Source organism: Pteropus alecto, unplaced genomic scaffold (assembly GCF_000325575.1).
Source record: "Pteropus alecto unplaced genomic scaffold, ASM32557v1 scaffold164, whole genome shotgun sequence".
In the NCBI taxonomy this organism is placed as follows: Eukaryota; Metazoa; Chordata; class Mammalia; order Chiroptera; family Pteropodidae; genus Pteropus; species Pteropus alecto.
This window is the reverse complement of record NW_006439568.1, coordinates 15,896,248-15,914,260: the sequence shown is the minus strand read 5'-3', so window position 1 is coordinate 15,914,260 and position 18,013 is coordinate 15,896,248. Positions and strand designations below refer to the sequence as shown.

At 35.5% G+C, this 18,013-nt stretch overlaps 1 protein-coding gene across 1 annotated transcript in view; it reads right to left on the bottom strand.

The window, feature by feature from the left end:
* Positions 1-18,013, bottom strand: part of RSPO2 (R-spondin 2) — a 142,594-nt gene that overhangs the window by 91,305 nt on the left and 33,276 nt on the right.

Genomic DNA, 18,013 nt, shown 5'->3' with positions numbered 1-18,013 from the left:
TATGCATGGGCATATGTATGTTTAAATTTAACAGAATCGAGAAACATTTCTGTTATTTCGTCCCTGTTTTTCAATACAAAATGGAAACGGAAGAGAGATGGGAAGAATTCAGAATAGGTGGAAAGAAGGAACTTCTAGATGAGTTCAACATCCAAATAAATATAATATTTGGATCATGTTCATATAAATGATTTAATGAGTTCTTAAACTTTCCAAAAACATATTTAATGGGAAAGCTGAAACCAAGATTGGTTTTTAAAACTACAGTGCTGTATTAGCAAAGTGTGCAAATGTGAACTATGCACAATGTGGTTCTCAGCCCTGCAGCCTCACGTGGAGACAGAATCTCAGGCCTCACCCCACACATACGGAATCCAGATCCACGTAAAAACAAGATCTTTAGTTGATTCCTATACATGGCTTAAAGGCATTTAGATCAGTTTTAAATGTAGCAACCCCTTAAGAAAAAGTAACAAGGAAAAGAAATCTCTGTACCTGACAACAGTGAAATTACCTGTATGCCTTCCTATAGATTAAAATCAAATGAAAAGGGGATTTTTGTACGTCTTTTTACCAGAAAAAAACAAAATTCATAATTAAAGTAGAATCTACTTTATACTCTCAATCTTAAACTGCAAATTAAAAGTGTGTTCATGTACAAGAGAAATGCCAAGGGTAAAAAATTAATTTCCTAGGGTTATTAGTTGATTCTGTTCAACCTACGATATGGGACACTACTACCATCTACTACACTACAACCAAAGCACCATCATAGTCAAGTTCAGGCTACATGGTAATGAAATCACCCCAAAATTTGAAAAATGGACTTTAAGAGTTCACTACATAAAGGAGAATTAACAAAAAAGGAAACATAAAAGTTAAGGTTTTCAAGTTTTCATTTATTGAAATTTACAATCCTCTTATTGGAATTTACTCTAAATTGACAACCCACACGAATCTGGCACAGATCAGAGTATAATGGGTCTTGCCACATTGGATCAGACTCATGATCCTTCCTGCCCAGGATTCTGATGATGGCACCAAGGGACATGTTGTGGGAAGAATGGCTATTCTTTGATGTCAACCTCAAAGGTTAGGAGTATACCCAAAACATCCTAGTTCCCTATAATAACCTATTATGGATCTGTCATCCACAAATTTAGTTAAATCATTTTTGAGGTTATTTATATTTTCTACCCCTACTTCCTCTTACAGTATTCAATTCCATAAGTTTATAACAAGTTGGGTAAGGTGATATTTTCTAGTCTCACATCTCACCAAATCTTGGAATAATGTAATGTTGTTATTATCAATACTATTTGTATCATCCATGACATTAAAAAAAAAATTGCTATATATCCCCACAGCACATGTCTACATTCTTATTGATTTTCTATACGCCTCATGGGCAGGCAACTCCTATCTTGACCATTTTAGTATGCTTCTTGTATAATCTCCAATTTCACTATATGTCTCCTGGGAGGATTGTCAGTCTATTACAAGGAGTGCGTACACTATTAATTTATTCAAAGATAAAACAATATGTTCTACTTGATTTCAAAATTCATTTCCTGATGATTTAGGACCTCAGTCAAAATTCTTAGGGATCCTGTAATTCCTCATCAATACTGGTAGCTTAAACAAACTAGAAACTTAACTGCCCATGCTTATAATTCACCTTCTTTGTGTCTTGTCGTGTTTTTTGTTTTGTTCTGTTTTTCCTTGACACTTATATTTGTCCGCCATTGTAAACATAAATTCGTATGTCTGTTTCTGCACTCAAGTAAGCTCAAGAGCTTGCCCTAAGATTTCTCCTTATTAGCTTGGCCTTCTACTACCTGGTTGAGGTTACTATTGGCAGCCAAAAATAGAGACTGTACACTCTTCCAAAATAGTAAATTAACTTAAGACTACATTGATAATCAACCTTTAATATGCCTACTTTGCTATATATTTCCTTTGTAGAAAAACGCCCCACATTACACCTGTGATTCCTAGGCCTAAATTTACTTGTTAACCATAGTAGAAGCAACAAAAGCACACTCTCCAAGTATATGGTGACAAAGTGTTTTTAGACATAAAGTTATATCATTTTCTTCTGATATACGTACATGTTTAGATTAAATTTTTCAATATGGCTAATAACAGCATGATTAGCTTTAAAATATATATATTATTCTCTCCAGTAAGTTATTTAGATGGCTGTGGTACTACTCTTTATTTCACATCCTAATAATATGTCATATAAAAAAGTAAGTGATGCCATTTATGAGAAGTATTACATGTCTTACCTTGAGAATTTTTTTACTAACACCTGAAGTCAAAGAACTTCAACCATGACACAGCTTCTCCTCTTAACCAAACTAATCAGCCTCCTCTGAGCCTTATTCTAGGCTAGGCCTTGACTGGGCCTGCATAGCCCAATGGTAGCAAGGATTCTGTTAAGTCAGTTTAGAGAGAATTCCTCATCCTTGATTTCTGATCACCCTCAATATCTAATCACATTCTTCATCCCCACTCTTGATATCCGATCACCTGACCTGCTTTCAGCAAGAATCTTTCAAGTCAGTTTAGCAAGAATTACCCTAACTTTGATATCTCCTTTTTACTAATTTTGTATCCACCAACCCTCTCTCTCACCCTCATCCTTGACTGTAAATCCTCATTTTTCCTTGCTGTATTCAGAATTGGGCCCAGTTATATATCTAGGTCTCTTTTCTCCTTTTGCGATAGTTCCTGAATAAAATATGCTTTTGCCACTTTAACTGTTATCCAGCTCTAGTCCTCTTTGACAACCACAAAGAAAAATAAGATACCAACTATCAGCACCTATGATAACTTTGGAAGGTGAAGATGCAGAGAAAGGAAAGATACACTTCTAGAGAAGAGCATGCTCCTAACTTCCACCACCCACATGATGCTGGAGAAGAACTGCAGAGGAAAAGAAGAGTTAGATTTAGTGACTGTTACAGGAGAGCCCATCCTGAAGTTGACACCTGGAAGTGGGGAGATACCTATAGAAAATCTCTGAAAGTATCCAGAACCATCCAAATCTGTGAAGCAGAATGAAGACATTTTCTGAAATGTAGAGTCTCAAATATATATAAATATATATCACGTACCCTTTCAAAGTAAGTTACTGAAGGATATGCTCCACAAAAAACAGGGGAGTAAACATACCAAAAAAAAAAAAAAGTAAGAAATGGAATCCAGGTAATAAGATATTAAACACAAGGTAGAAGCAGAAAGAATCCCCAAGATAATGGTGAAGGAAAATCCCACTATCTGTGAAGCAGTCTATAAAGCAGTCAGTCTAGACTGCAGCATATCAGAAAATCTGAAAGAAGTTTCTTGAAAAGAATAAAATAAACTAGTTAGTATATTCTAATATACCAAGAAGAGATTTAGGCAAGCTGAAGAAGGTTTGGAGTTGATTTAGGGGTATATCTGTAAAAGAAAAACCATCTCCAGGGAAAACAAGTTATGCAGGAAAGGAAAATATAATAAATATATATACACACCGTGTGGCTCAGCTATGTTTGCACAGTTATAAGAATATAAATGCCAACTACTCATCCTTCCAAAATTATATTATAACTATGCTGGAAGGATGGGGAGACGACATGCTTATGTGTAGTGAGGAAGGAAAGTAGTGAAAGTGAGCTAAATTCTTACCTCCCTTAGTGGAAATTCAATAAATAATGCCTTGCACTTAAAAAATAATTTTTAAAAAGTAGAGCAGGAGCAATAAAAGCATGTTACAAGTAGTTATGATCATAAATCCTCAAAGATTCTAGAAGAGTTAAAAGCAGGGGAGAGGTAGCAGTAGAGGCACTGGGACAAGGACAGTAGTTTTTCATAACAACCCTGGTAGAATTAGTTGACTCTAAATTATTAACTTTAATAAAAACCAAATTTTAAAAAGCAGGATGTGCTTATTTTCTCATAATGTCAGTATGATTTATCTATATTTAGAAAAATTTCAATTTTACGGGATTAAATTGGAAGAAATTCCAAACTAAAGATTCAAATACATAGCACTTACCAAGTCAAAGGGAGAGAAATATACGGCTGAATGCTAATATTTTGTGGGCTGTCAGCAATTAATATTACAATAGTCAAATTACCAGATTTTTTTTCTAATTGCTACCAATTAGAAAAGTATCAAAAAGCCTTTAGAATCTGGTCTCATTCTATGGTATCTTGCTTTATTCAGCAATTGAACAAAACTTATTTAATGTAAAGAAAAACAAAACATTATTTGCTATAGTGTTTTTATTTACTTAATTTGTATAAAATTATTCCCTTAATTCATATTTCTATTTTACCATGCTAAAAGGAGACTTCACTTAAATCTTGGCAGAAAGCAAGAGTTTTAAGACAGACACACACAGCTCACCTCATTCTATGATGAAGCCTTTGAGGGGACTCTTATTTAAATAGGGAAAATGAGGGAATTAATTAATACAAGTTATCACTATGCATTTTTTATATAAAATATTTGGTTTATAAAGAAAGAGTGCCTATATTAATGATACACGGCATCTGTAACAAATCCTTCTCACACTGTATTATATTAACCAATATTTCTCAAACATCCTTTAGGTCAACGCACAAGACCTCAAACAGCCAACCAGATTAACGAGGACCACATCAAGTAAAACCAGGCCACACAGAAGAACTCTCCTGCAGCAGAGGCAAAACAATATATGTATGATTTCAATAGTTTCTCAAGCTGTTCCAGTGTTGGCTAAAACTTACATCTTTCCAGACTTAGCAAAAATACAGACATTATCCAGGCCTAAGGAGTTTCATATTCAATCAGAATTAAATCTCTTTGTTCCTCTTAGCCAAAATGTCTCAAATTCTTAAATGGGAACAAAAAAGGGGGCAGAGATGTGATAGAAAATCCAGATAAAGCATTAAAAACGAATGTATGTATCACCAAATGTTAAGATTTTTTTCTGTAAAACATGAAGAATATAAAAGTGCTTGTACTCTGAATTTCATGCCTTCACGATCTTTTAGTGAATTTGGCTTTTACATATCATAATTTCATACTTTAAGAAAGATTTCCATATCTTGGTTATTGTGAATAGTGCTGCCATGAACATAGGGGTACATAGATCTTTACAAATTAGTATTTTGGTTTTTGTTAGATAAATACCCAGAAGTACAATTGCTGAGTCAAAAGGTAGTTCTTTTTAAAATTTTTTGAGAAACCTCCAAACTGTTTTCCATAGTGTCTATATCATTTTGCAATCCCACCAACAGTGTGTGAGGATTCTCTTTTCTCCACATCCTCGCCAACACTTGCTGTTTTTTGCTTTATTGATGACAGCCTTTCCAAAAAATGTAAGGTGATATCTCATTGTGGTTTTAATTTTCATTTCTCTGATGATTAGTGATCTTGAGCATCTTTTCATATGTTTATTGACCATCTGTACTTCTTCTTCAGAGAAATACCTAGTCATATCTTTTGCCCATTTTTTAACTGGATTTGTTTTTTGTTGAGTTGTATGAGTTCTTTATCAATTTTGGATATTAACCCCTTGTCAGCTGTATTTTTTGTTGAGTTGTATGAGATCTTTATCAATTTTGGATATTAACCCCTTGTCAGCTTCTCCCACTCAGTAGTTTGTCTTTTCATTTTGTTGACGGTTTCCTTTGCTGTACAAAACTTTTAGTTTTATGTAATCTCATTTGTTTTCGTTTTTTATTTCCCTTGCTCAAGGAGATATATCAAAAAAAAATTACTAATGGCATGATATATCAGAGAGTTTACTGCCTGTTTTCTTCTAGAAGTTTTACGGTTTCAGGTCTTACATTTAAGTGTTTAATCAATTTTGAGTTTATTCTTATATATGATGGATGAACAAGATATGGAAGGAACCTACATGCCCACCAATAGACAAGTGGATAAAGAAGTTACATTTCATATATACAATGGAATATTACTCAGCCTTAAAAAAGTGAAATTCTACCATTTGCAAAAACATGGATAGACCTAGAGGGTGTTGTGCTGAGTAGAATGGGTCAGAGAGAAATATGTGCCATGTAATTTCACTTATATGTGGAATCTAAGGAACAGAAGCAATAAACTATAAAACAGACTCACAGATACAGAAGACAATCTGCTGGTTGCCAGAGGGACGGAGGTTTGGGGTTGAATGAAAAAAGTGAAAGGATGAAGGAATATAAATTAGTAGTTACAAAACAGTCATGGGGACATAAGTACACCATCAGTCCCCAACCTTTGTGGCACCAGGGACCAGTGCTCCTATGAAAATCTAAGGCCTGATGATCTGAGGTGGAGCTGAGCCAGTGATGCTAGCATTGGGGAGTGACTGCAAATACATATGAAGCTTCTCTCGCTTGCCCACCGCTCACCTCTTGCTGTGCGGCCCAGTTCCTAACAGGCCACAGACCAGTGCCCATCCACGATCCAGGAATTGGGGATGCCTGGAGTACAGCATAGAGAATATAGCCAATAGTATTGTAATGGCCAGATAGATGGGCAACAGAGTAATTAGGGGATCACTTCATAAACTATATAAATGTCTAACCAATGTACTGTATACCTGAAACTATTATGAAATTAAAAAAAAAAAAACACACACACACAGAAAGAAAAATGAGAGTTAGAAAAAATATAAAAGCACCTTTTAAAAAAAAGAAAAAAGAGCAAACTTTAGCTAGACCTTGGTTTCCATCCTGCTTGTGTTGTATTTTCCCTCTTATTTTTTCCAGCTTTATTGAGGTATAATTATCAAATAAAAATTGTACATATTTAAAGAAAAAATAGAAAACAGACTTCATGCCAGCCTAAGACTTGCACAGTTCTCTTCAGGGAGGCAATATGCTTGGCTAAAATCCTGATTTCCCAGACCCTCTGGTAGTTAGGAGGCATTCATTGCATGTACTCTAGGCAGGGACAAGGGAATATGCCAGGTGGGTCCCTCTCGGTTTTTTATAAGAAACCAAGAGCTTTCTCAGAAGCCGTATCTACTTATATCTCAGAGATCAGACTTCTACTTATATCTCGGAGATCAGAACTTCACCTCCACCCCAGACTCACATGCCCTCAGCACAGTGAGTTACTGGCTCCTACCAGTCTCCACTCCCAGTGTGTCCTTATTCAAATTACTTCTCTGAGTTTCTGTAACCATGTTTCTTCCTGCAGAACTTGGGCTATTCCACCAGCCTACACACTTTCATGCTTCCAACTCTCATCTCCATCTAATCCTTTCTTCACTGTACTTCCAGAGGGATTTAAAAATTAAATAAAATTTCTATCATCCCCCTGTTTAAAAATCCACTACCTAAAGAAACAAGTCCAATCTCATCTCTGAGCTATGTCTACACAAAACACAAGCCCCAAAACATCCCTACACAAAACACCAGACCCAAACTCTTGAGTTTCTGCTTCTGTTCCTCACCATTCATCCCTAGAATACCTTCGCCTCCCATTGCCCTTATTTTTCTAGTTTTAGATTCATACTACAAGGCTCATATCAGGTTCAGTTTCACTCATTCATTTATTCATTCAACATTAACGACTATAGGTAGATGAGGATAAGTAAAATAATACACAATTTCCTAACTTAAAAAGGAACATGTGGTCCCCTCCAAGAAGTCTTCTCTAATACTCTAACCACTTTTAAGGGCTTAAGGGCCACTATAGTATGCCTCTGAGATGCTGGACTGTCTTCTATTACTACATCACATTATGATGAAATTACTCAGCTGTCTATGTCTCCCTTGGTAGACAATAAGCTCCTTGTCGGCAGGGTATCACCTTCTAGACGTTTTGAGGTGCCCAGAGTTCACTTCGGTGCTTTGCTTCTAGTACAGATATTTGCTATTATGCAAAAATAAATTGCCAAAATGCAGTGCTGTTCAATTAACAAGTTTTAATGCACATATCATTTCCTCGACTTGTTAGAAAATAAAATAAGCCTCCTGGTCTTGAGGAACATACAGTCTAATTTAACAAAATATGCATGCATGATACGCCAAATTTAGTGCAACATTAAATAATAAAGAGGGAAACCTCTAAGGTTTAGACTTAATCATTTTGAATAATCTTATGACATTTCATAGATCATACATTTGAAAGGCAAATCAATTGTATCTCTTTACCAAACAAACCACTAACCATTTACTGAGATAGTTTAACTCACTGGGATATGTAAATAAACTTTTGTCCCCAAAACCTACCCCTTTTTCTGCTACCTTGCACCCCAACTTCCACTTGGGTATCAGTTCCTTAGATATACTGAGCAGATTCCATAAATGAAAGCAAGTTGAAATTTATTACAGTAGTTCTTGCATGTTTAAGGCATATTCTTTTTTATTTTAAAACATCAATTTAAATTGAATTTCTTCCCCTCCCCACACACAAGCAGGAAAAGTCTAATTCCCCCAAAGCTTGGAGAGCATGGCAGCTGGATACATTAACTCCCCAGTGTACTGCAGAGGAAAAGGGGCCACACCTTCCACTTAAAAAATGAGGTTTTGCCCCTCTCCTTGGTTGGCCATATGGTCTCATGGCCAATGAGTTCTGGAAAGAAAAGTGATGACTTTATCACCTTTATCATCAAAAGGAATCTTGTTGGGAGGGGTAACACTCATACCAATCTCCGTGGGTTCTGGTAGTCCCTTTACAAATCCTACCACATCTTCCAGCTAACAACATGTTCACACGGTACCCCAATACAAACTTTTGCTAGCCCCCTCCCCACCATGCTACAAAGGTCCTTCACAACCATAATCCCTAATCTCATCACCCTGTAACCAAACATTCAGACTCTAGAGGCAGCTTCCATCGCATGGGCCCCTCTCATCTTCAGACAGCACAGAGCAGCAGTCAGCTGCCTAAGCAGATTTCCAACAATGGAAGGAAAGGCCCTTCTCCCCTTTCCATCAGCAGAAACAAAATTGAAAAGCGATATTCTTGAAGTCCCCACCTTTGCCTTTGTGGAGGAAAAACACCCCCTCGTCTCCCCCAAGTCCCAAACATGTATGAGAGTTTATATATGTGACAGCACAAACACAGAGAAAGGATCAGAATTTGACATAAAATAACAGTAGTAGTTGCATCTAGAGAAGAATAATAGAAGTAGACATGGGAGACATGCTTTTTAGGGTTTTTTTCTACAATAAGAATATATTTGTGTATAACAAGTATAACTCAAATGAGAACAAAAGGAGAGAAAGAGGGAGGAAATGGAGGTAGATTGATTTCTTATAAGAAAATAACTTAATCGTCAAGTTTTCAAATTAAACTCCCCTGGTATTCATATTCCTATTTATAATTTATTCTTTAGAAACAGTGAAAACAACCCCTTTCCATGGTTACAGCCAACAAATAAAATTATATCACTTTAACTAAATTCAGAATTAAGAAAACCATCAGAGTTCTTAAGCATCCCTGAGGAACACACCACACTGCTCCCAAAGCCCATTCGAAAACGAAGCTTAGAAAGCACCAGCTTCTGGTTAAAGTCAATCGACTCAGAAACAACAGAGTCTTTGTCAAGGAAACTCGAGTTCAAGTGCATGAGAATCAGATAAAACGCAACACATGGCATCTGAACTAAAATGATATGCTTTGATTTTAGATTAAAAGTTAAGAAACCAGTAGAATGTGAACACTTAAGAAAAAGGATGTACGAATAAAATTAAGACTGGCTTCCTCTTAAGTGGTGACAGTTGAACAGAAAAGTGATATTAAAAGGTGTTGCAGAGCAGCCTTATATTGTAAATCCACAATATATATGGTTCTATTTAATAGGATGTTGTGTTTTGTCACAGATAATAGATTTTAGATAACCAGTGTTTAGAAAATACATTGTTTAGAAATACTGATAATGATAATAATAATAATAAAAACTATTAATTTGGAGAAGCATGTGGCCCTGCTTGTGGTCTTTAAGGTCTGTATCCTGTATGAGGAGGAGGAAGTGGTGGATGGAAGGAGTTATGCGGAGCTGTGTCTCAATTACGGCTATAAAACCAGTTACCCAAATTCTTTTAGAACCTCTCGTTAGAAGCTACTCAGATTACCTAAGATAATAAAAAGCCAGGAAGCATAAGGGCTCTTTTGACCACACATTAAACATGAATTAAATTACTGAAATTTCATGGTGTGTAGTCCCAACGTGGTATGTTTCTGTATTTAAAAGTAGAAGAATTTAACAATTTTATCCAAAGGAAGAAAAACAAGTTAATACATATATAACTCTAAAATTCTCTCCATCAAAGACAACTTAGAGAAAACTTGAATTAAGTTGCTTTGATAAGATAAAAATTATATTAATCTGAAAATACATTTGTACAAGCTTAGTTTTTGCAGCATTGTTTATCCCTGCAAAACACTGGGAGCAACCTAAATACCCATACAAGAGAATACAAGGATAATTATGGTAGAAGTACACAGCAGGGTACAAGGTAGCCATAGAAAAGGAATGAGAAAGATCTCTAAACTGGTATGGAATTAAAAAAAAAAAAAGCAAAGTGCAAAAGAATATCTAACGTATGTTACCTTTGATCCTTTGATATCAGGGGGGGGAAAGGAAAATATACATGTCTGCTCATATGTGCAACAAAATACACAACCAGAAATTAGTGAAATTAGTTGTCTGCAGTAGGCAAGTGAAATGGAGTAAAAAAGATAAGGAAACGTGAACAGGATAGAAGAAATAGGTATGGGAAGTACAGACACCTCTTTTGTTCTGACCTTCAGAATCATGGTAATATTTGACACATTTAAAAGATAAATAAGTGAAAACAAAGATGGAGAGGAGGAAAACCAAAATAGAAAAAGAAGAAAAGAACCAAACAAATCAATCTAACTGAATTTCGAATGACTAACAGAACCAACCTGAAATGGGAAGGGAACTAACCTAAGTAACTTTTGAACACAATATTTTGAATGATCTATAGGAAGTTCTTCACAATGGTATTGGTATTCATAAAAGTATTCTATGTATATTCTAGAATTGAAAAAAACAGGTAAATATATTGTAGATGAAATTTAGGTTTATCATTATTAGAAAAGAGTTAAAGATGTAGAAAGAGGGAACACCAGAATGAACCTGGTGATATTGGGTCGGAAATGAGCATGAAGACAGCATAAACGCATTATTTTGAATATGTACATATAGGTGTTATATATGCATATATGTATACACATGTGTATACATGTATGTTTATACATATAGACAGAAACACATATGCATATATTTTCTAGCTTTGTTTGCTGAGAAGTTCTAAAAGTAATGATATCACAATAGCAATGAGCATACTTAGCATCCAGACTTTGTTTTCTAAGAACCCTTCTCAACTAAAAGGAGCCATGGCTCCTTGGTGATATGGCTGATTCAAAGGCTGGAACAGGGAAAGTATAAAATTAGCCTGAGACATCTCATGCCAGAAAGCAGAGAAGTCTTCAAAGAATGATGAGAACATGTCAAAAAGACAAAAGTTTAAAGGAGCCCCCAGTGGCCCAATCTGGGACCATCTGAGCTACAGAATAAATAATGACAGTATGAGGTTAAAATCTACAGAAGAAAATAACAAACCATGAATCTGTACTGCTATGAATGAATGAATAAGGGAGAAGTGAACATTCTTCTTTGCAGTAGAGTTTCCACTAATGAATATAGAATACATGAAAAATTAGGAGAGTCCCACTTGGAAATCACTATAGCAAAAATTGTTTTAGGCACTAGCTGAAGCTATTGAGTAAATGTATGCTGAGAAACAAGAATTTATCTAGAATCAAAGTATTCCCCATAAGATACTTATTAATTTCAAGGGGAAATATAGTAACTTTACAGACAGGATACCTTAACTTAGTAATCAAAAGTGTTCCAGAAATGGAACAAATCAATATCATATGCTTCCAGTTATGATACACTGAAACAAAAACAAAAATATCGTTTCTGTCACATCGCTGGCAAAAATGCAGAGCTTCATCCTAATGATGAGGAAACATCAGACAAACTCAAGTTTAGGACTCTTATACAGAACTGACTAAAATGCTTCAAAAATGTTGAGATCATAAAAGATAAAGGCTGAAGACCTGGTCTAGGTCAAAGAAGAATAAAGAAATATAACTAAAGCAATGTATGATCCTGGAGTAAATTTGAAACCAAAGTGTTTTTTTGTTTTTTTGTTTGTTTGTTTGTTTTTACATCAACATATTATGGGGCAATTGGGAAAACTTGAATATTTCTTTTGATAATAGTATTGTCTTAGTGTTAGTTTCCTCATTTTAATAAATGTATTGTGGCTATAAATTAGTTTTTAGAAAATACATATTGATGTTTTTAAGGAGTATCATATCTCCAATTTACTCACAAAACAGATAATATAGCAAATGTGAAAGGTGGTAAGATAGTAACACTTAGGAATCTGGGTAAAGAGTAATAAGAATTCTTTGCACAAATTTTTAAACTTTTCTAAGTCTGAAACTATTTCAAAGTAAAAAGTTAAACAGTATAACAATCCAAGTTGAGGCAGAAAAAGCAATAACCAACCTATCTATTTGAAAATAATTAACTAGGTAACAATTACCTATAAAAAAAACTACAGCAATTAATACAAAGTAGTTTTGTGAAACTATTGTTTTTTCCGAGGAACCAAATCTCTATATTACTTCTATATTTCCTGGAGCTTTTGAGTAAATCATGAAAAAAAATCCTGATATTTTTCAGGTAATAAGGCTTATTACTTAAAGACCAACATGGCCCATCATATTGCATTTTCCTTTTACATTTCTCAGTAGAGAAAATTATCCAACTAATTAATTAACAAATAGTTATTGAATTTAAAACACTGTCTGGATGCTTAAACAGATAACATCTGCATCTGGTTCATCCAGTTTTATTAGTTCAGTGCCAACAACAAGCCACCATAGAAGCTTTATCCAATGGGCTTTACCAAATGAATTGTCAGTCTAATAGGATTACCACATGCAGGCAGAACATTATAGATAATCATGATAATGAAAACAATTCTTAAATAATTTCAAAGAACTCATTGGAAAGGTATCCTTTATACAAAGACATTTTTATATGAGAAAATACAAGAGTATAGAACTTGTATTTTTTAAAAAAATCAAACAATCCGTGAGTTCGATTATAAGAATTCATTCCAAATCACCTCTATCCATTATTCTTTTTTATATTGAGATAATTGACGTAGCATTGTGTACATTTAAGATGTACAATGTGACTTGATACATTTATTATTGCAATATGATTATCACCACAGCATTAGCTAACACCTCTAATGCATCACACAAACCACTGTCTATTAGAATGAATACATTAGAATGGATGTAGTTTTGGGGAATAAATTCTCAAGTAGCTCTTTGTAGAGCCTAATATGAACAATAAAAAGGGACTGTCTTTCTTTCTTTTAGGATTTCACCCTTCTCAAAAATAAAACCTTCCTTGATGTTTCAATGTACTCCCTAATATATTTTCATCTGATTTTATATTCAATAGTTACAAGCTCCTTTCTACATATTTATATAATCTGAGATTCAATGTAACCCTTACACCCTTCAAAAATTTTTCAATGGTTCCCAATGTCTGCTGATAGCCTTCAGCCATTCACCCTTAATTTCCAGCCTAGTGGATCACCTGAGAAAGTAATTATATATACCACAAGTCCAGCAACCTGCCATACATGTAGCCATTCTATATATTCTACCATTTAACAAATGAAAGTTTCAAGCTTGTAGCCTAATGATCAAGAGACCAACCATCCAGTTTGTCCAGAACTGAGGGGTTTCCAGGATCTGAGACTTTCAGGGCTAAAACTCAGAGAATCTCAGGCAAAACATCAGGACATTTGATCCCCCAGCTCTGTGACCTAGCAACTGACCCCTTGACCTCCCAAATGCACCTATGTTTCTGAATTTACTTTATCTGGCTCATCCTGCCCCCAATTATCTCCACATATCCAAGTGAAAATTGTTCAAAGACTTGTCTAAATGCCATGTTCTCTATCAAACATTTCTTCTCCTCCAATCCTGGAAGTGATTTCTTTTCACTGTAAATTCCAAAGCAACTCAATTGCTGGGCAAAAAGAGGGGAGGACACTTACTTCTTCCCTATTCCAGATACTTCCTTCTTCTCGCATGAGGTGGAGGAAGGTACACGCCTATTCACATACTATGCACATTCTCCTCCCTCTCACTAATTCCCAAGAGAGGAGGAGGGAGTTTTCTGTATGGGAATTTGCAACAAGGAACTATGCATTGCAGACAAGCTCCCTCCTCTATCTTTTCCTGTTTGGAACTTGCCTGCACTCCCACAGTGTTACAAATGCAGGCCTCCACGTGGAGTCCTTTCTGTGCCCGGCTGGATAGATCTGTCTGAATCCAAGGTACAGGATCAGGAGGCTCTGTTTTGCTGTACATCGAAGCCACATTCTCTAGCATCAAGTTTACCAGTTTAAAAAATAGATATTTAATTTTTCTTCTGAAAACCTTGATTTATCACTTGTAGCTTGACTTGGACAGATAACAGGGATGCTATTCATCAACTACCTCCCCCCTCTAAACTGTAGGGTCCTGTCACCTTCACAGCACACAGTACAGTGCCTTGCAGGTAGTAACCACCACTGTCTAAATAAGCAGATACAAATATCTTACTATGGACATTTTTCTGAGTCATGATAAAGTAGAGTCAGTTCAAATCCTGGGGCTGGTCATTACTAGCAAGAGGTTCTTGAGTAAGTCTCCTAATATCTGAGTCCCAATTTTTTTCCAGTTGAGGAGTTGCTACAAATACTTATGATCCACAAACCTGAAAACATTTACTCTCTGGCCCTTTACAGAAAAAACTCGCTGATCCCTTTTGTAAGGATTGTCATAAAGATTTCAGATCAGATGTTATTTATTGCTAGGGCCTAGCATATTAGTGGCTATTAATTTAAATACTACAGTAATTTTAAAGTAATATTTTTAAAGTAAAATTTCTACAGGCATACAAAATTAACAGCTAAAGCATCCTATACTCAAAGATTCCACATCCGAAACAAAGGGGTAAAAGCCCACAAGAATCATTGTTTTTAATTTGCCACAAATTTGGAGGCTCAGGAAGCATTACCTACCACAAAACTCTTACACTGCAAAGCATCCACAAGACATTTATCAGTGATGACTCAAGGGAAATAAAAAATATGCCCACCATTTTTTTTTTTCACTAAAAGGAATCCTGAAATAGAACTTAAGCAACAAGTATATTTGCATATTTAATATTCTTTAATGGAAGCAAAGGGTACTTATGGGAGTGATTTTAGCTTAAAATGAGTTGTGAAAACTATTAAGTCTGACCAAGACAGTGCAGTAATTCTTTCTCCAATTAACTTTGACTCCTTTAACTTTGTGTTAAGTATCAGGGATCCAAGATAAAGACAGTTCCTGTCCTTGTAGAGTTCAGAGTCCATTAAGGAACACAGACACCATTTAACAGGGTTATCTGAATTCTTCTAACCAGAGTGCAAACACTCTTAGAAGAAATGACATTTATTCTCTTTTCTTAGCTCTATGTCAGTTTCGTTTGGTACCAAGGATGGAAGGATGAGTTTCGTGAGAGAGAGTCTTAGGACAGATAAAAAGTCAAGACAGCTAGGCTTGTGATGTTGGCCAGAAGTTAAAATGGTGAGGAGTCATAGCTTGATGAGCTGATTGAGGAGATTCTGTGGAGAGACCCAAGAAGTATTCATTCATACGATCGAAATACACCTTAAAGTTTGGGTGCTGGTGTCTCTGCTTCTATATGGAAGCCAACATGGCTCCATACGATCAAAATACACCTTAAAGTTTGGGTGCTGGTGTCTCTGCTTCTATATGGAAGCCAACATGGCTCCAAACCCTACATGTTGGCAACTTGAGAAGTGTCAAGTGAGAGTCTGTTCCTGCCTGGTACCTGCACTGTCATGAGCAGTGGTCATGGTGAGGCTCCCTGCAATGACTTCATGAGTCACAAAAATTGGCTAGTAGCTGTCTAAGCAACAGGAAAGCCATGATGGATGCCATATGGTGACTGCATGCGATGCCCTGAAACAACTAGAGAAACTGACTGAAGGTGGAACCCACTGTCCTTGAATCATTCCTGACTGCTTGCTTTAATATGCCCTACTCATTTAGGATATATATGAAAATAAAACCAATACAATATGGTAAGTACTATGACAGGTATGCACAAGCTGCTAGAGAATCCAGAGAAGAGGCTCTAGCTCCACCCAGTTGAGGCAAGAGAAAACTAAGATCAGTTATGTTTATTTCCAATAAGGTAATGAGGAAATGGTTCTTTTTACATTCTGTCAACTATTCAGTTTTCTCCTTCTGAAGGTACAATATAACAGGATATATTTCATCAAGTGTTCCTAACATTCATTGAAATCACTGCAGTCACTAAAGACTGGCAAACATTTTGCTACTGATGATTATACTCCTACGTTAATAGTCTTTAAAAATCAAGATGACTTTTTATGCTACCAGAGAGAAAAATAATGTCTATCATTTACTGAGTTTTTCCAAGCTCAACCAATTCCATTGTTAAATTATTCTTGTATATCACAGGATATGCATCCAAGTCACATTTTCAAAATGGAACAAGCATAACTTGAACCAACCAATTTATAAGTTATGGTATTATAGGCTTGAACCTACCAACAGATTAATCTTTCTTCAAATAATGGCTATAAATAGGGTACTTAAAAGATCCCAAAGATCTTGCTTCTCTAATGGATCACCATTACACGGTGCAGGGAACTTGACTCAGGAAGTTGTAAGCGTAAACAGATGAAGTCCATTATGAGTTTTCCTTTCTTGTGGTATAACTAAATGGCCTTATTATGCTACCAACTTTACAAAAGTAAATTGTAACATTTATTACTGATTAAAAATACTATGCATCTCACGTACTTTGAAAAATAAACAGACTGTCAATCTATTTTAAAAGAAGAGATCAAACCTTTTACGTTTGCAAAAGCCTTTTCAGAATAAGAAATACAAGTATTAAGTATTACCTGGGTGAGAATAAGAAATGATGTAAAAGTCAGAATAAAAGACCATAATTTTATACATTGAAAATTCAAGGTGAATCACAAATGAAAACGTAAAAACAATATTTACTGACACTAAAGACTGAAGTTTTGGTTAATGAACTTTGTTTCAGGGTTTGTTTGTTTGTTTCTCCTTCTCTGTTAATGGAAGAGGGAGAAAAAGTGACCTTGAACCAGGAGATACACCAAGCGGCCAAGGTTATTTGCATCTTTCGGACAGTGACTAGCTTCCTCCATCTCCAGCACAAGTAGAAAAGAAGAAAGGTGATGGATAAAACAGGACTGGTGCCCCACACCCTGCTCATAACACAATGGGCTCAATAGCTACAATGGTGGATTAGATTGGCAGAAAATGGTGAGGAAGAAGGGATGATAGATGAATGGTAACCCCTTACGGCAACACATAGCTTGTTCAGGATGTAGCCTTTGTGCAGGAATTATGACCAGACCACAGGTATATATAACAAACACAAGTTCTGACCTCACTTCTGCCTCTTCAACTCAACTTCAGTAAAACACTTTGCAAGTCCTTATCCAAACTCTAAAATTAACTTTAAAAAACAGAAAAGACTAGGAAAGAACAGGAGATTACAGGAAAAAAAAAATCTACCATTTCTTCCAAATTTACATAACATTGTGTAAACTATATGTAATCATATAGTCCATCCCTCTGAAAACCCACTCATTTACCTTCATCTCCATTAAATTATGAACTCCTTGAGGACACTCTTAAATTTTTATCATTGGTACCTTAATACAGTTTCTAGTATATGATGGTTAATGTACTTTATATAGGTAAATAAATGGCTTTATCTTCTTTCAGATTAATAATTCCCATTTCTCTCTGTATCCTGGCCACATCAACTAAATATTTAGTGACTATTTCCCCTTAGCTCCCTATAATTTCAAAGCGAAGATACTG